Raw genomic sequence first — 15,644 nt, forward strand, 5'->3', positions numbered from 1 at the left:
GGTTACTAATGGAACCTGAGCACAGATGGTGGTAAGGCAGTTAATAGTTTGGCAGCTAATGCCACTGATGAGTCGGGAATGAAAGGAAGAATATTTGTGAAGAGATCATCCAGCTGTGACTGTGTTTTAGAGTGCTTTTCTAAATGCCAGCTTATTGGTAGGGATGCCTTGAGCTTACTTTGGCAAGTACCCAAAGAAAATAGCAGTGCAACCTGTTATAATTTATAACATCTGTTAAGAATATGCTGCCGGGCCTCTATTTGCAGAGGGTATCAGGGATTCACTATCTCACCCTTCTGAGGGTAGCTGAGCCCCAACAATTAAAGATAGCACCAGAAAAACAAAGCAAAACACTTAACAGTAGCAGAGGGGCTGTTCCTTGGATGGTGACTGATAGTCCCTGTCTCCAAGTTCCAAAAGCAGCCGTAGCTGTGGTGACAGTAGTCCTGATCAAGACCCTTTAACTCAGACGAGAAGGGTGAATGAAGTAACTCATTTCCTTATGGTTTAGTTTTGCCCACTGGTGACTAAATCAGCTGAACATATGTGACAAAGATGGCTGTTTCTTCTTTATCTTTCTCTTTAGTGGAGAATTCAGGATGAAGACAAGAGACAAGTCCCTTTGCAATGCTGTATGATACTCCTGTGCTCACCAAAGCCTTCCTATTCCCTCTTGTTTCCCTTTAACACCCACTTGAAATGTAAGCTCTCCTATAGTATCTGTGAATTAAGTGTGTGTCCTTTGACACAGGTCCTTAAAATCATAGGGATCCCAGATGGACGATGCTGTATTTCCAAACATCAGTCTTTGAAGGTGAAGGTGGTTGTGTTCTTTGGGGCACCTGATCCTTCTCCACTTTTTACCTGGGAAAACCTACAGAAACCCCCTTTTCCCTGGTGAGGAGGCAGATGAATGACAGGAGTATCTTTTCCAGCAACACAGAGCTGTGGAGCCAGTGCTTGTTTCTAACTTAGTCATTCAACCATTTCATATTACACCTCTTTCTTCCATTTAACCCGAGTTCACCCATACGGGCAGCAGCACGGCAGCCAGGTTTGTGGATGCTGATGAACTGCACGTAAAATACCTTTTGCTGACTCCACAGAAAATGCCTCAGAAGAATTTAATTTCAGAAGAAAAATCTATAGCTATATTACAAAAATGCTATTTCTGACCCTTGAAGTCAGGGCTTTTCCCACAATCCTGTGCAGCCCTCAGAGCCACCCACCTGTAACTCAGTTATAAACATTTTCTTTATTTATGAGACCTGAGACATAGCTTGAGTTATTTTTCAGTGAATAAATTAACTAACACTGCTACTAATCATTTTATGTTCTAGTTTATTGGACTGTACTACTTACAAATCCCTGTAGGTAGATCAGGGGCTAGTATTCCTTAGGAAGCGCTGATGTATTTTGATCTGGTGGGGACTTGTGTTCTGGGGGTGGTGGGGTGGTATGATTTTTTGGGTTTTAATTCTCAGTATTTCTTCTAGGAAAAAACACAGGGGAAAACACAACAGTCTGTTGTGAGTTCTGTTGTCTTCTCCGTGACTTATTCCTCAGGTGGACTGTGCCCTCCTGCCCCTCCCCAGCTCCTCTCCTTGTGTCTTTTATTTTTTCCTTTGATAAGGCAGCACAGGTAGTGGAGGTGTTTCTGGGTTTAGCTGTTACTTGCTTGCACATCTTACTGCACAGTAGATAGTGAGCTGTAGCGGGCTAGAAAAATCTGAAGACCGTGTTCTACCAGTTTGTGCTCATCAGCTCCTCACTACAGCAGTACTCAAATAACCCTGAGTTTTATGTCCAGTATGTATTTAGAATATGTCAATGAGTTCTCTGATGTCACAAGCAGTTTTCTCCAGTATAAAAGGCTACAAAGGAGATGTAATCAAGTGAAGCCCTTCAATCTGGGTTTAAAGTCCTCCTGGGAGTTGTACCCTTTTCTTTAGACTCTCTTATTTCCTATTATCTTCCTCCGAATGAGTGACATCAACTTTGGTAGATTTTAAATAGTGTCCTGGCAGATTCCCATGCCAAGGTGATGCTGACACTGAAGAAAATCTGACATGTTGAGTTAGTCTTTCAAGGCTTGACCATAGTGGAGGTACCTGTTCTGTTGAAGATGATTTTTCATCTTCCATGGCAGAGAGCTGTATTAGCATTTAGCAGAGAGCAAAAATTCAGGTTGGCATTTGAAACACAGAACATAGAAAACAGGTCAAAGAAGTTAATCTCCACTTCTTCCAAAAGCAGAAAACTCATCATTAATAAGCCAATGAAAACTTTGGTGTTTGAATTCCTTTAAAGCACATCTCCTGTTGCAATGCATCTTTTAAAAGTCAGAAATTGGGCTTGGTATGGAATTTCAGGCTCAAAAATGTCTTTACAGCAATGTTGGAATTAATCTTCTGAAGAACAGGAGAACCTTCCTTCAATTTCCCAATTTCCCAGATTTAGCACACATTCTGCAAATGCTTTTTGATTTGGAGTTATCTCTGAATACTATTATTAATGTTCTTGGGGTTTTCTTCTCTCATATGTATCTTCTTAGTCTGTAAGTACTCTATGCTAAAGTTATATAATACTCATTTCAAGGTTTTGATTTGTATAGTGCAGTTGGGATTCTTCCAAAGCTTTGTACAATGTCTCCTTGTTAGACACCTGTCAGACAATGTATTTAGGCAGCTTGCTGAAGTCTGTACTTTTTAAGTTTTCTTGGCTTAGTAGATTCCAGGCACAGTTTCTTTGCCCTCTGGATTAATGCTTTTGACGCCAGACATAGAGGTTCTTTGCTCATTTAATAGAAATAGGGCATGCTTTCCATGTGTCTGAGACCACTTTTCCATTCTTCAAGGAGCCGTATCCCAGAACACCCTGCTTGTGATACTCTGCTTTCCAGTTTAACACTTGTACTAATAAAAATAATTTTTTAAAATAGCATAATCCATTAAAATGCGTATTTTTGCAGGTTTTCTAAACTAATTGCATTTTACTTCTGGACTGTAGTATGAGTATGTAGAGTCCAATCCAAAATAAGGTGTACAAACAACTGGCTGTCCATCTCAGCTTTTCATGAGTATTATGCATGAATCCCCCTGCATTCTTGGTTCACTTCTTCTGGTCTCACCATCTGTATGCCAAAAGATTTCTGTCTCTGTTGTGAGTGGGAGCATGGGCACCTAATCCTTTCATGCCTTCACATCCATGCGTTGTGTAATTTTCTCACTTGTTCTCAAAACTCTTGCTCAGGTGATGAGAGTGCATCACTTAGTGGACTCTTGCTTTGCTTTCTTGGGCCACGCCATGGGTAAGAGGGTCTGCAGGAAGTCATTATTCTGCTTTGTAAGAGCTGCTATGTTGGTGATGGTCCTTTGCTAGTAACAGCTATTAAGAGACAGAGACCTAGTCACTGGTCCTTTCCTTTTTTGTGTCATTAACTAGTGAAAAAACAGTCATGCTGCACATACTCAGACTTCCTGCAGTCAAAGTGATGTTTTGGGTGGCTCAAACTGGGTCCCAAAAATTGTCGCACTGGTTGCTTGCAGCACAGATTTATTTGAAAGTTTAGGAGAACTGCTCTTTTTTTATTAACTTTGGTTTTCGTACTCCCAATTTAACTGCTGCTTTTAAAATGAAGAAAGCAAAAGTATCTCAATTACCTTCATTGACTCTTCAATCCAGAGTTATGGCTGAATGTTCATTACATTTTCTTTTGAGTTTGTTGAGGTGCCTGGTCAAATATAACTAGACTGTAACAATTTGCATCAGTAGCAAATGTAATTGTCTCACTGGAACTTGAAAATTAGCTAGACTAATTAGATATGCCATGGGGATTTGTAATGCACATCAGAGTGAGGTTTGAGGAAATGCATTAAGGTCTAGTTCTACTTGCAGAACCCAGTACATTTTTCTGCAACTGACTTGTATTGGGATTAGCACTAATGTAAAAGTGGAGCAATGCTTCTGATAAAATGAAAATTGCAACAGAAGATAAAAGTCTAGACTCACTTGGCTGGCAGAACACTCTTCAAATAGAAAGAAGCTTTGCCAGCCTCAGGAACAGTCCTAAATAAAACCTTTATATTTAATACGGTTTTGTTTGGAGGGCTCTGTAAAACAATGTAATGTGTTTTAATGTCAGCAGAACAAAGCAGGTATTTGTGGAAACATGATAAAGTTGAAGTTAGCCTACTGATAGGATACATCTCTTCTGCTTAGCTGATGCAACTTTTAGTGTAAAACTCTTTACAGTCTTTAGAGGGAAAAAGAGGAAAAAAGCACCAAAATTTGGCAGAACCTTGGTATGGTACTTGAGGAAAAGTAGTACTTCTAGTTAATAACTGAACTTCGTATTTGTTTGTCAGTGCATTTGGCTGTAACAAAACAGTCAGTTTCAGGACTTAGTTGTGGAAAACTAAGGAAGATATAATGCTGCTTAGCAATTGTGTTTTGCTTTCAAGCAGGCTCAACCATCTGGTAAAAGGAAGCCGAAATGTATTTTAGGTAGTCTGCCTCAGCCATAGCTTGGAGCTTTGTGTACAGTTTTGTGACAGTTGCTATTTCTGCTGTTTGAGGTCCCTGTCTGACATTAGTGAGAACTTCTACAGAACTTGGAAGCTGTGACATTGTCAAGTAAATGCCAGGAAATGTGTTTTTGCTTCCGAGATCATAGAATTGTGTAGGAACATTCACTTGCTCTGTGGCATAGCACAGATAATTAAGTCTTAGTTCTACCATGTGCATGTTGTCTTCATTTGACCCGTATGGCTCTTGTTCTGCTTTTTAAAAAGTTCTCTGAATGATCCCGTTCATATTGTACTTAAGGCATTTGCTAATTTTAAGTAAATTGCAGTGAAAATTATTCTTCTCAGATGTATATACTTGTAGAAATTGATGCAATTCCTTCCAAAAAATGCATGCTGCTCTATTCAATTTTTTTTCTTCCTCCTTATCCTGCCCCTGTCTCTTTGTTTTGTATCCTGCCTCTTGACCTCCTTGTCCTTACTATGCTTTAGCATCACAGTAGATCATAGACAGCATATCCTTTTGCTCACTGTACCCATGAAGAGCAAGGACAAGAGCTTTGATTTTGCACTGAAACCAAGAACAGTCTTTGGTTTATTCAGTTGTTCCCTAACTTGATGAGGAGAGAGAGAAATGTGCAAACTAGTTGCTTTGACAGGTTGATCTCTGCTGGGTTTTTTGCTATACTGATCTATCTTAATTATTTTGAAGTATGCACTGTGAAGATTTCATTTCTGCTAGACAGAATAAAGCTGAACTTGCATAACATACAGTAGACTGCATTGCTGCACTCAGCTTTAAGAAAAGCATCTAAAAATGGAATTGAAGAGGAGAGTAGGAAAGAGAGTTCTATTAAAACAGCTAAAAACAAGTGCTAATTAGGTGATCTTTTCTAGCTTTAAGTAGCCTTGGAAGTGAACGTGTGCCTGAACGCCTGGAGGACTAATCAGTGTTTTAGAAACTCTGGTTCCCAGTTTTAGCTGTCAAGTGACCTTGGGGAAATTTCCATGTATCAGGTTTCCCCATGTACAGAATGGATTTGATGATCCTGACGCCTTAGAGGTGAGTGGTTGAAAAGTTAAGTGCTCTGGTTGTAAAGCACTAAGTGTTATTAATGTACTTTTATTAGATGAGTTTTGCTGCAGTCAACATGGCTAAGCCTTTGGGTTTCTCAGTTGCACAGAAAGGTAAGTGCTTGGATTCTTGTAGGGAATGAATGAGGGGTAGAGTATCATGGCTTTATGTTCAATGTTAATATATAAATGCTTGCTTGTGTTTGGCTTCACCTACCTTCAGCAAGTCATTGTAAGAAAGGCTATTAAACATTTTCCCTAGTAGGAATAAATATTACGTAAATAACGTGCAAAAATATTGGATCTGCTAACCTGGGAGGAGCTGGATATGAAAGGATGTAACAGAGTTATTCCTCATAATAAGCAGCATACAAATTATAGGTTGGACTTACTTAGCCTTTCAGTTTTGCAAAAGCTGAGGGACTTTCAGTGAAGGTGACAAATTAAAAGCTAATTAAAATTGCACAAGATTCTTTAAGTATGGGCACTTAAGTGTCAGGTGGGGACATCATGCCTTACAGTACCCGAGATGGAAAATCGTAAGTATAGAGCACAATTAATGGAAATTGTGTCAATTCTGCAACTGGAACTTCATGTGCTGTTCATCATAAAATGTATGTGATAAAGCAAGAAGTCGTGCTGTGGTTAACACTCCAGTGGTAGCTTTAAGCAGAGTAGAGTGCCCTTTCACATAGACATATCACTGAACATTTTTCAATTAGCACGAGTGAAAGATTGCTACCTGGTTTGATGTATGTTTGTTTCAGCATTTGGTGAGTCTTCCTGTTTTCTTCTGTTGTATTTGTGCAAACACCAAGCTGTAACAAAGTACAGAAATTGGTCTGTTGCTTCAGCTGAGGCTGACAATCCCACCTTAAGGAGTGAAGACAGCTTATGGCCTGCACTCTGCCAGTCCCCAAGGGATATGCTGTGTGCATGCTCTTTGTGGCTTCTATTCATAATGTGTGGTGGGGCCCACTGTGAGTTGAGGAACCGGGAGGTGGTGCCATGGTGCAGTGAAGGAAGATTCTTCTCCCACTAAAGCACCACATACTAAAGCTAAATAGCTTCTATATAACTTGCACAAGGAGAGAAGGCTATTTTATACCTGTATTGTATGCCTCTCTGACTCTCTCATTATAGTCTGTATATGAAGACTATTTTGACTGTCCACAAGTAATTCAGATTATTTTGCCAAATTATATTATTTTTATCCTACTTCCTATTGATAAAGGAGCTCTATGCTTCCTCAGTGTTTTTTTTTCCTCCAAAAGATTTATCCTGTTAACTGTGAACAGCTGCCCAATTATGTGTGGGTACCCTTAGAAGCATTATAAATGCTGTGGTTAACAAAGGGGTTTTTCTTCTTGGTGAGAAAATTGGAAATCCTCCAGACTTGTAGCCAGTGGCAGCGAATGGCAGTAACAAATGTGTCTTTCCTCTGGCTAGTGCAGTTTGCAGTATTACCCTCTTAAAGTGTTCTTGTGCTACCAAAGAAGTTAAAGTGAGAATTTAATTTGTCATTTTAAAAAAGATTGACCACATCAGTAAATAAGTCACTCCATGTTCCTATTGTTCAGGCCCATCTCTCACATGAAATAGACACTGAAGCACTCACTGCTTAAGTGTCTCTGGTAAGAATGAGATTCTACATTCACATGTTTCATCCTGCTTCTTCAACTTGAGGGAAAAGGAAGGTGGAAAAAGCAATTGCTCTGTTTCTGACAAAGATGAAGTTTTCCAAACTTGTGTGCTGAATTAAGTATTTGGGTTTCTTGTACTTTTTTTGTAGTAGCATATCTTTTCTGCATCTAGGTTTTTGTCTTTCAGATAAGCACTGCATGAGTCTGGTTAGAGAGTTAATTACTCTTCTTATATCTTCCACTCTCTCAGCTTTCAAAATATGACCCTAGACTTTTGGATCATGAAATAAGTGGTGATGGTTGCCAGTTACTTGTACTGGAAGTGCGTTTCATGCACTTTCCTGTCTTACATCCCACCTGCGTCTTTTGCTAGCGCTGTCCAGGCAAACGTCTTGTCCATTTTAGCCCAGGAGCTAACAGAAAGCTCTTTCATTGATCTTTCATTTATCTTTATCTATTCACAAATAAGATCATGTTAACATAGTGGAAAAGCCATCTCTGACCTAAAGCTGTCTTTGAGTTTGTACCCCCATTCATTTCAAGTTGTTTTATTCTTTTTTATTTAATTATTTCTGCAGAAGCAGCTTCAAAAACTGAAGATTGAATTTTGAAAGAGTGCCTAAATAAAAATTGCCTGAAACCAGAACCCTTTTGTTTGCAGAAGTTGTGAACTCTTTGGAAGTGCCATTTCATCACAGGAAAAAAACCCCTTTTGTTTTCAGATTAGTATCGGATTTGTAGTGCGCTTGGGATTTACCTTGATAAATTGTTTTCATCAGAAAGGTGCTGTAGTAGAATGAAAATTCTTCACAGTAACTGGAAAATACTGAGGGACAACATAAAAATAATCATACCAAATATGCCTTCCATTCTCCTCATACCCCCATCCCCCACCAAAATACTTGAAAATTCTCTACGTTTCTGGGAATCAGCGTGGTGTGCCTTTACAGTTTGACTTTTGTCTCTAGATGTTAGAAGCCAACAGGGAGTTGCTAACACTCTTTTGGAGGGGTTTTGTTAGTCCCTTTGTTCAAGGGCTGCTCTGTGACTGAGTGGCCAGTGCCTTCCCTGAATGAACATTTTTGCTTTGGGAAGGAATCTTTTAAGGTAATGAGGTGGGTGTGAGTGCTGGATCTGTAATACTGCCTGTCCTGATTGTTCTGATTTGAAATTTAATATGCTGTAAAACTTGTTGTTGTAATTCAGCAGATGATGTCTCTGGGCTATACATGGGAATCAGATGCCAATACTGGTTCATTTTGGTTTCGTCTCTGTTTCTGTCCATTGATGTGAAGACTTGTGGGGTGCCTCTCCAGGCCCCAGACTGAAAGAGCCCTCCTTCTCTTTTCATTAAGGTCCCAAGAGATAATTAGTGTTGAATGAAAGTTTGTTCATCTAATTAGGAAATACTGTTTCCCATCGTCAATCATGCTCTGAAGTTGTATGTGAGATTAACAGTGTAATGGAGACATCATGGCTCGCATTGTTTTCAATTTGCTGATGACAGATTTGCTTTGTGTTCGCGGTTTTTCCTGGCTCTCGATGTAGGGGCTTGTAGAACAGTGCCTGGAATATAGAAAATGGAATTAATTTATATTTAAATATAAATTGAGATAGAGGAAACCCATATAAAGAATGGTAGTTATTGCGTCAGGAGTCACAGTTGTAATTTTGTCTCACTGATGTGTTTGCAGGACTTTGTAACCTAGAGGATTTCTTGAGTTCTTTGTATCTCAGGTAGTTGCAACTGTCAAAAGAACTTTCAAACTCTGGGTTGATAAAAAGTGAATTAATATCTGTTAGCAAGGAAAAAATTTATGATGACTTGTCTCAATCCTGCAACTTCACCAGTAGCCAGGCCTCTGTCTGTGGTGGCAAAGCATACCTCTGATCAAACATGTGTTTGAAAATTGTCCTGGGGGAGAAAACTGTAGAGTGCTGTACTGAGAAGCGTGAATGCAGCTCCACTGTGAGCTACATTTTTAATGACTCTGCCTCCTGTGCTTCAGAAATCCTGAGCCATTCATCTCGGGGAAGGGGGGGAGGGGAGGGGTGTGAAGTAGTTCTCTTACATGTTTTAAAAAACCCCACCACATTACAAGTGGTGCTTTTCAGACTTTGGCATTGTGACCTATCACAAAATGCCCTCTTGTGTTTTGCATCTAGGCTCAAAGGACTATTGGATGTGAGGAAATTTAAGGCTAATATTTTGGAACATGTCTGTATCAGCACTGCTCCTTGAAACTCTTTCTCTGAGTAAAGACACGAGACCACTCGCACAGAAGACATACTTATCTAGTGTCTATGTTAGTCCTGAGCACAGTGTGGCAACAGTGGTTATTTTTCTCCTAATGGAAATTATAATTAGAGATTGAATATTCTTGAGAGACACCAGCTTTCAAAGCAGTCTTACATAGGTTTGGGGTAGAGAGGGTTGGTTTTGAGACCTGTAAAAGCGTACTTTATTGAGTCCATTCTGTGTGGTACATTTAAATACTGTATTTTTCATTTTTAAAGTGTTGCAGTTGCTACCAAAGAAGGTGGTTCTGGCAAGAGAAACAGCAACAGAGTAGAGTGAAAGGAGATTGACAGGAAAAGTCTAAGGAGGAGGGTGGGGGAAATTGTACAATTGCAGTTTGAAAAATTAGTCATGTAACGTGTCATTGTAATTCCCAACTGGCAATTAAACAGCACATATCTGCATAAAGGATTAGTAACACTAGAGGGTAATGTTCAGGATCTTGAACGCACTTCCAGTATATAATTTGCAAATGGTTTGATGGATACCTGCCTCACACACTCCATAAACTACCACATTCCAGTGCTTAATATAATTAGACCTAACAAAAACAGACCTGCAGCTCTACAGGTAGCTGGCTATGACTTGACAATATGTTGCATTAATAGACTTGAAAAAAAACAAACATAAAACCAACAAAACAAAAAGGGACAGCCAGCCAGAAAAATTACAATGTTTATTTCTCCTCACGTGTTCTGTGCCGGCCCCCAGGGCTGTAGTGGCTGGGCCTCCAGCAACCTCCTCTCTGGTGATAAGAGAGGTCCAAGGTGAAACAGAGCAAGTGATTCACAGCAGGTTGTACAGGGCTTACAAAGGAAGCAAGTAAGAGCCTGAGAAAATTGCAGAGGTAAATTCAAAACAATGCACATTGAGTTCTCTGTAGTGTTATCACTTTTGTGATACTTTTTAGTGACAGCTCACTTTTGATGGGATTAATGGATGCCAGATAAGCTTCTCAGGTGATCACCATGGACCAGCTACAGTAACAGCATCTAGAATAATCTGGATGTGAAAAACGTTGAGGAGGGAGTTTTGGGACAGAAACCCTCTTTGATCTCAGACAGCAGGGACTTCAGCCTTGCAGCCTTTATTTAAATCTGCTTTCAAAGGGATATGGAGCATTGTGCTAAGTGAGCATATATGTCACCTCTGGAAGGTTTGCTCCAAGTTTGGCAGTGTCCTTCCCACAGCTGCCATTGCTCAGATGCACCAGTTACTGATATTAGAGCATCATGTGAGAAAATTACAGTCTCAAAATTCTGAAAGTCAAGATGTAGCTCCCAGCTTTCCTTCAGATGATCTCTGTCTAAGGGCAGCTGTGTTAAATTTTGCACGCCCCAGGTCCTTTTTCGTGAAATATAAAATATGATGATGGCAGTTCCTTTATGTTTAAGCGTAGAGTTTCTCAGGAAAGCACCACCTTACATTCGGCTCAGATCTTAGGCACACAGTACAGCTGATGGGTGCTACCAGGATGTAAATGCAGACCAGCACCACTTCTGGACTCTCTTATTTTATACAACAGTGCGTGGTTTGGCCTTTTTATGGGCTTAGTTAGCTCCTGTCACACTCCTGTCGCACTGAAGATTCTGCTTCACTCAGTTCGTATGTACCACTCCAGTTATTAAAGGGCACATTGAAAAGTTGCCACTGCAAGCATTGCTTAAGCTGAAAAGTGTTGTCAGAATTACTTTGTAAAATACAAAGTGAATGTATGCATCCTCACTGTTGAAGCTAGGCAATGACTTCTAAATTGTGTTGAATCTCATGAGCTGTCTGATATTTGCACACTTTTCATTTAGGTTATGAAGACATCATTGTGGCTTTCAAAATTATTTGGACACTTCCATTTTCCTGGATGGTCGCTGATGCTGATTCTGTGAATTTCAGATGTCTTTGAATGGTTTATGAAGGGTGGAAGAACTTCAAATCAAAACATAACTTTGATGTATATTTAAAGGTTGAAAATTAATACACAGATCCTGCTGTGGAGGAAGAGGGTGTTTCCTCCATGTCTCTACATATGCTATATCACAGATATATGTATGAGGACTCATAGATGGTTATTTTTTATACTACATGAAGGGAAGAAATATTTTTTTACTCCGTAGGTGACAGAATTCATCAGGTGAGGAAGTAGAAGGTGGACCTGGATTCTGCTTCCTGCTCAGAAGGTGCTCACCATCTGGTGTTGAGTAGGTCACTCTGGCTTTCCTTGTTTTGCTCCATTTTGAGAGAAATGCAATCCCTACCTTGATAAAGCTCATGTGAACTTTATATATGTATGTATGTATGTGTATTTATTTATTTATTTATTTATATAATTTTTTTTATTTTTTACTTGCTGTCAAACAGACCTGGAGTGCTTAAATAAAAACCATGGATGTGACAGGCTCCATATGGAAAATCAGGATTTTAGAAGGCTCCAGGCTCTGAAAATCTTACTATGTCTTGAATGATGAACAACAGATACACCATCCACTTAACTAGGTCAGACATTTTAAAGCTTTTCTCCTTCTGCATCCTCTGTAAGGATCAGTCCAGAGCCTCGTCTCATCTATCAGAAGTAGGGTATCTCTAGTCTACTTTTCTCTATTATCCTTACTGTGTGTCCGTGTGCTCTGTGCCCTGTTTTGGCCAGAGTTTGAAGAAGGGCTTTCCAAGGAAGAAGAGCGTGCTAGTTTGTTTTACACACAAGGTAGGTCCGTGGTCAGAAAAGCATCAAAATGGCTCATATTTGCTTCCCTGTGTGCTGTAACATCCCACCAGTGGGATGGTGGGGACACAGAGCTGGGATTTCTGCCTTCAGATTAAAAAAACCCTACTCTGTAGGCTTTTAAAAGTTGATTCCCACTGCAGTGGTGTGTTTTTTCAGTGGTCAAGGCAGTGCAGTTGAACCTGAGAGACACCTGTTGGAAAAGCAGCCTTTCCTGTCCAAATGATTGTCAAGTGAAATCTGAAGAGAGCTCACTGGAAAATTCCTTAGCGGAGAACACAGCAGATGGGAAATCTTGATCAGAAAAAAACCAAAACATAAAAATAAAGCCTTGCATTTAGTGAAGGGAAACACCTCCTCCGTAGTAGCTGTCTTTAGCTGCTAGGTTTCATGGGTTTAATAACTTTTTTAATAGTGAAGAAAAAATCTAAGAACTGTGATTCTCCTAGTTATCACATAGACATTATCATACATTCTAACAGACTGTTTCAGGCTTGTGTCCAGGGCTAGCTGATTTGGTTGAAATTGGCCAGCTGATACAATAAACTCTAAAAATTCTCTTATAATGAGATTTTTCACAAGTAGCCTGGTCCATTGTGATGGCATTTCTTGAATCATAGCAAGTCCTGTTCATGAAATCAGGTATGGGTGTACTTTATACAAATGGCAGCTCCTCCTGTCCTTTCTGGAAGGACCAGCAGATGAAGTTTATGAAGTGCACCTGGGGAGCCAGGTCAGGGATGAGAGCTTAATATAAGTGAGAATTTAGGTTCTGTAAGTAATTTCCTTTTAGCAGGGCTTGTAGATACAGAGTGAGCTAGCTTATATCCTACGTGTTTCATCCTGCATGTTTCAACTAACTTCCATTGCTCTAAGGTATATAAGAGAAAATCAGTGTGTTATAAACATGAATCTTGCCCTTCATTGGTAAGATCTGGGTCACTCTGCAGGCATGCTTTGTGTATCAAGGAGATTGTTATTTAAGAATTATCAATGCCTAAATTATGTTATTTATTTAAATTACACTTAAATTCTGTTATTCACATTTTGCAACAAAAAACCTCAGATACTATGTAGTGAGAAAGAATTAGCTTAATCAGAGAATGCTTTTAACTGGGAGGCTGTACTAGCCAGAATTTCCTTAGTACTGGGCAATTTCTGTCAAGGCAAGCCAGAAAGCATAACTGCCTTACCATGCTTTTGTGATGGCTTTCTCGTGCTAAAAATGTCTTTTGCCTTTGGTAGCAAAGATTCTGGCAAATATAAAGAGATCTGGGGTGGGGAACCAGGTGCTAAGTATCTTCATTGCTTCTCTGTGGTGAGACTTTTTCTAATCCTGTCAGAACAACAACATATTGGTTGTTGGACTCTTTTTCCTATTTGACATATATGTAAGATAAGCAGAAAATCTTCTTCTTCCCTCATTTAAAATGACTTGCTCTCACTAGTGCACCATCTTCTTAGAGGAGGTGAAGTGTTCTGTGGTACATAATATAACAAATCTTCAGAGCCCCTGCACTGGCACAGTGCTGTTTCCAGAGCACTAAGGTTCTCTCAGGCACAGATCTCACAGATCTGTTCTGCTTTTAATTCTAGCTGAATAATTGTCTCCAGATGCTTCTATAGATTCATCTCGATCTGAACACTGCCCTCAGAATAAATGCAGCATTTACAGCCCCTGAAAGTCTGCAGAAAGCAAAATGCTTCTGCCATTATCGTTACTGTTGGGATTTATTAGACTGCTGCTTTTATGCCTAATAATTAAAAAACCTGCAGTGTCAGGGGATATTGCCACGGGTCTGAAATAAATTAATTCAAGCTGACATCAAGATTTAATTGAACTTTTTCTTATGACAAGGAGCTGTACCATCTCACTATTTTTTTTTAATAGCTAAGTTAGTCTGAGTTTGCAATAGAAAAAATTTTTTTTCAAGCAATAATAAGCTCTTCCCATGAGGTGAGCTGCCTAGCTTTCTGCTTTTCCAAAAGTATCTCAGTTTTTGGTTATTTTCCTCCAGTTACTTCTGTTTTCATAAGTTTACAGTGAAAGATCACAAAATACTTAGGGTCTTTTAACTGGTTTACACAAGGCCTCTGCAAGATGTCATTTCAGGTTCTGTGTTTGCTTTGATGCCAAGGATTTAGTTGTGTGTAAAAGTACCATGTCTAAATGGCTTTTCTGTGTATTTACAACCTCTTTGGCCTCGTTACGAGAAGGACATGAGAAGTGTTAATTTAGGATATTTAAAAATCCACAATGGTGCTGTTAGAGGGAGGAAAAACCACCCTGAAACCAAATTTGCCATTCAGATTCAGCATGCATATATCTAGTGGGATCATGTGGTCCTGGTTTAGCTCATATAAATAAATATGAACTATAAATAAATATTCACTAACATCATCTGTGAAATTTACTTGATGTTATTATGTCAATACTGTTTGTGCTTCAATAATTGAAGTTCAAATGAATTAAATATTTGAAGCAGAGCTCCACAAGAGGGATACTTCACAAGAGGTATCCTTCATATTGCTGCTAACATTAACAAATACCTCTAGGGGGTTGAAGTAAATATTTTGAAATTTTTATAGATACCTTGATTAATTTGAATTTAATCTAATTTCAAAGTAATTTCTCTCCATAATACAGCATAATGACAGAACAGGGCAGGTTGTTCAGACTTCCCATTTCACTAAATCACTGAAGCCTTTTGTTATGTATGGGGAATTTCCTCTTAGGACATGGTTTTTCTGCCATTCCCTATAATGAAAGTTTCTTTTTCAGCAGGGAATTAAGACATGATGACAGAAACTCTTAAAATCCCTTTGCTGTCTCAGAATTACTTCCCCTATCTTGTTATGTTCAGCAGGACAATCTTTTAAAATGCACATTACTCACTGATCTCTTAAAGAGAGTAGATCTCAATGCTTTCTGGGGCAGACAGTGACTTTGAGCTATCCCTGCAGTGTTCAGTATTGACGTATTCCCAAATGAACCACAACTTTTGTTGCGCCACGCTACAGTATGAGTGGGAATGAAAAATATTCTTGAAAAATCTTTAACCTGGGACTGTGAAGCTTATAGAACTGCAGGCTAAGATTGGTACTGCTTTTAGCTGTTTATGTAATTCTGCCTTACAGGTACATACTTTAATGTGGCTGGGATCTATTTGAGATGTAAGTTGACCTTTTAGTTTGGTGCGTTTGGGATAACACACACGAATTTGCAGATTTTTATTGCTTTTTTAACCTAAGTTTACTTCTACAGACTCTTGACTGCAATGCCAAATTGAAATAGGCTTAAAATTTAAACCCAACTGTTGAAATTATAGAAGGGGTAAAAACATTCCTAGACTTTTGGAGACAATCTTGGCAGTTCATTTCCCAGT

The 15,644-nt window shown here is 39.2% G+C and overlaps 1 protein-coding gene across 3 annotated transcripts in view; it reads left to right on the forward strand.

Moving 5' to 3' along the window:
• Window positions 1-15,644, forward strand: part of MYRIP (myosin VIIA and Rab interacting protein) — a 211,339-nt gene that overhangs the window by 95,751 nt on the left and 99,944 nt on the right. The gene's annotated exons all lie outside the window — the stretch shown is intronic.

The sequence above is a fragment of the Coloeus monedula genome, assembly GCF_965178545.1.
Source record: "Coloeus monedula genome assembly, chromosome: 1".
NCBI lineage: Eukaryota > Metazoa > Chordata > Aves > Passeriformes > Corvidae > Coloeus > Coloeus monedula.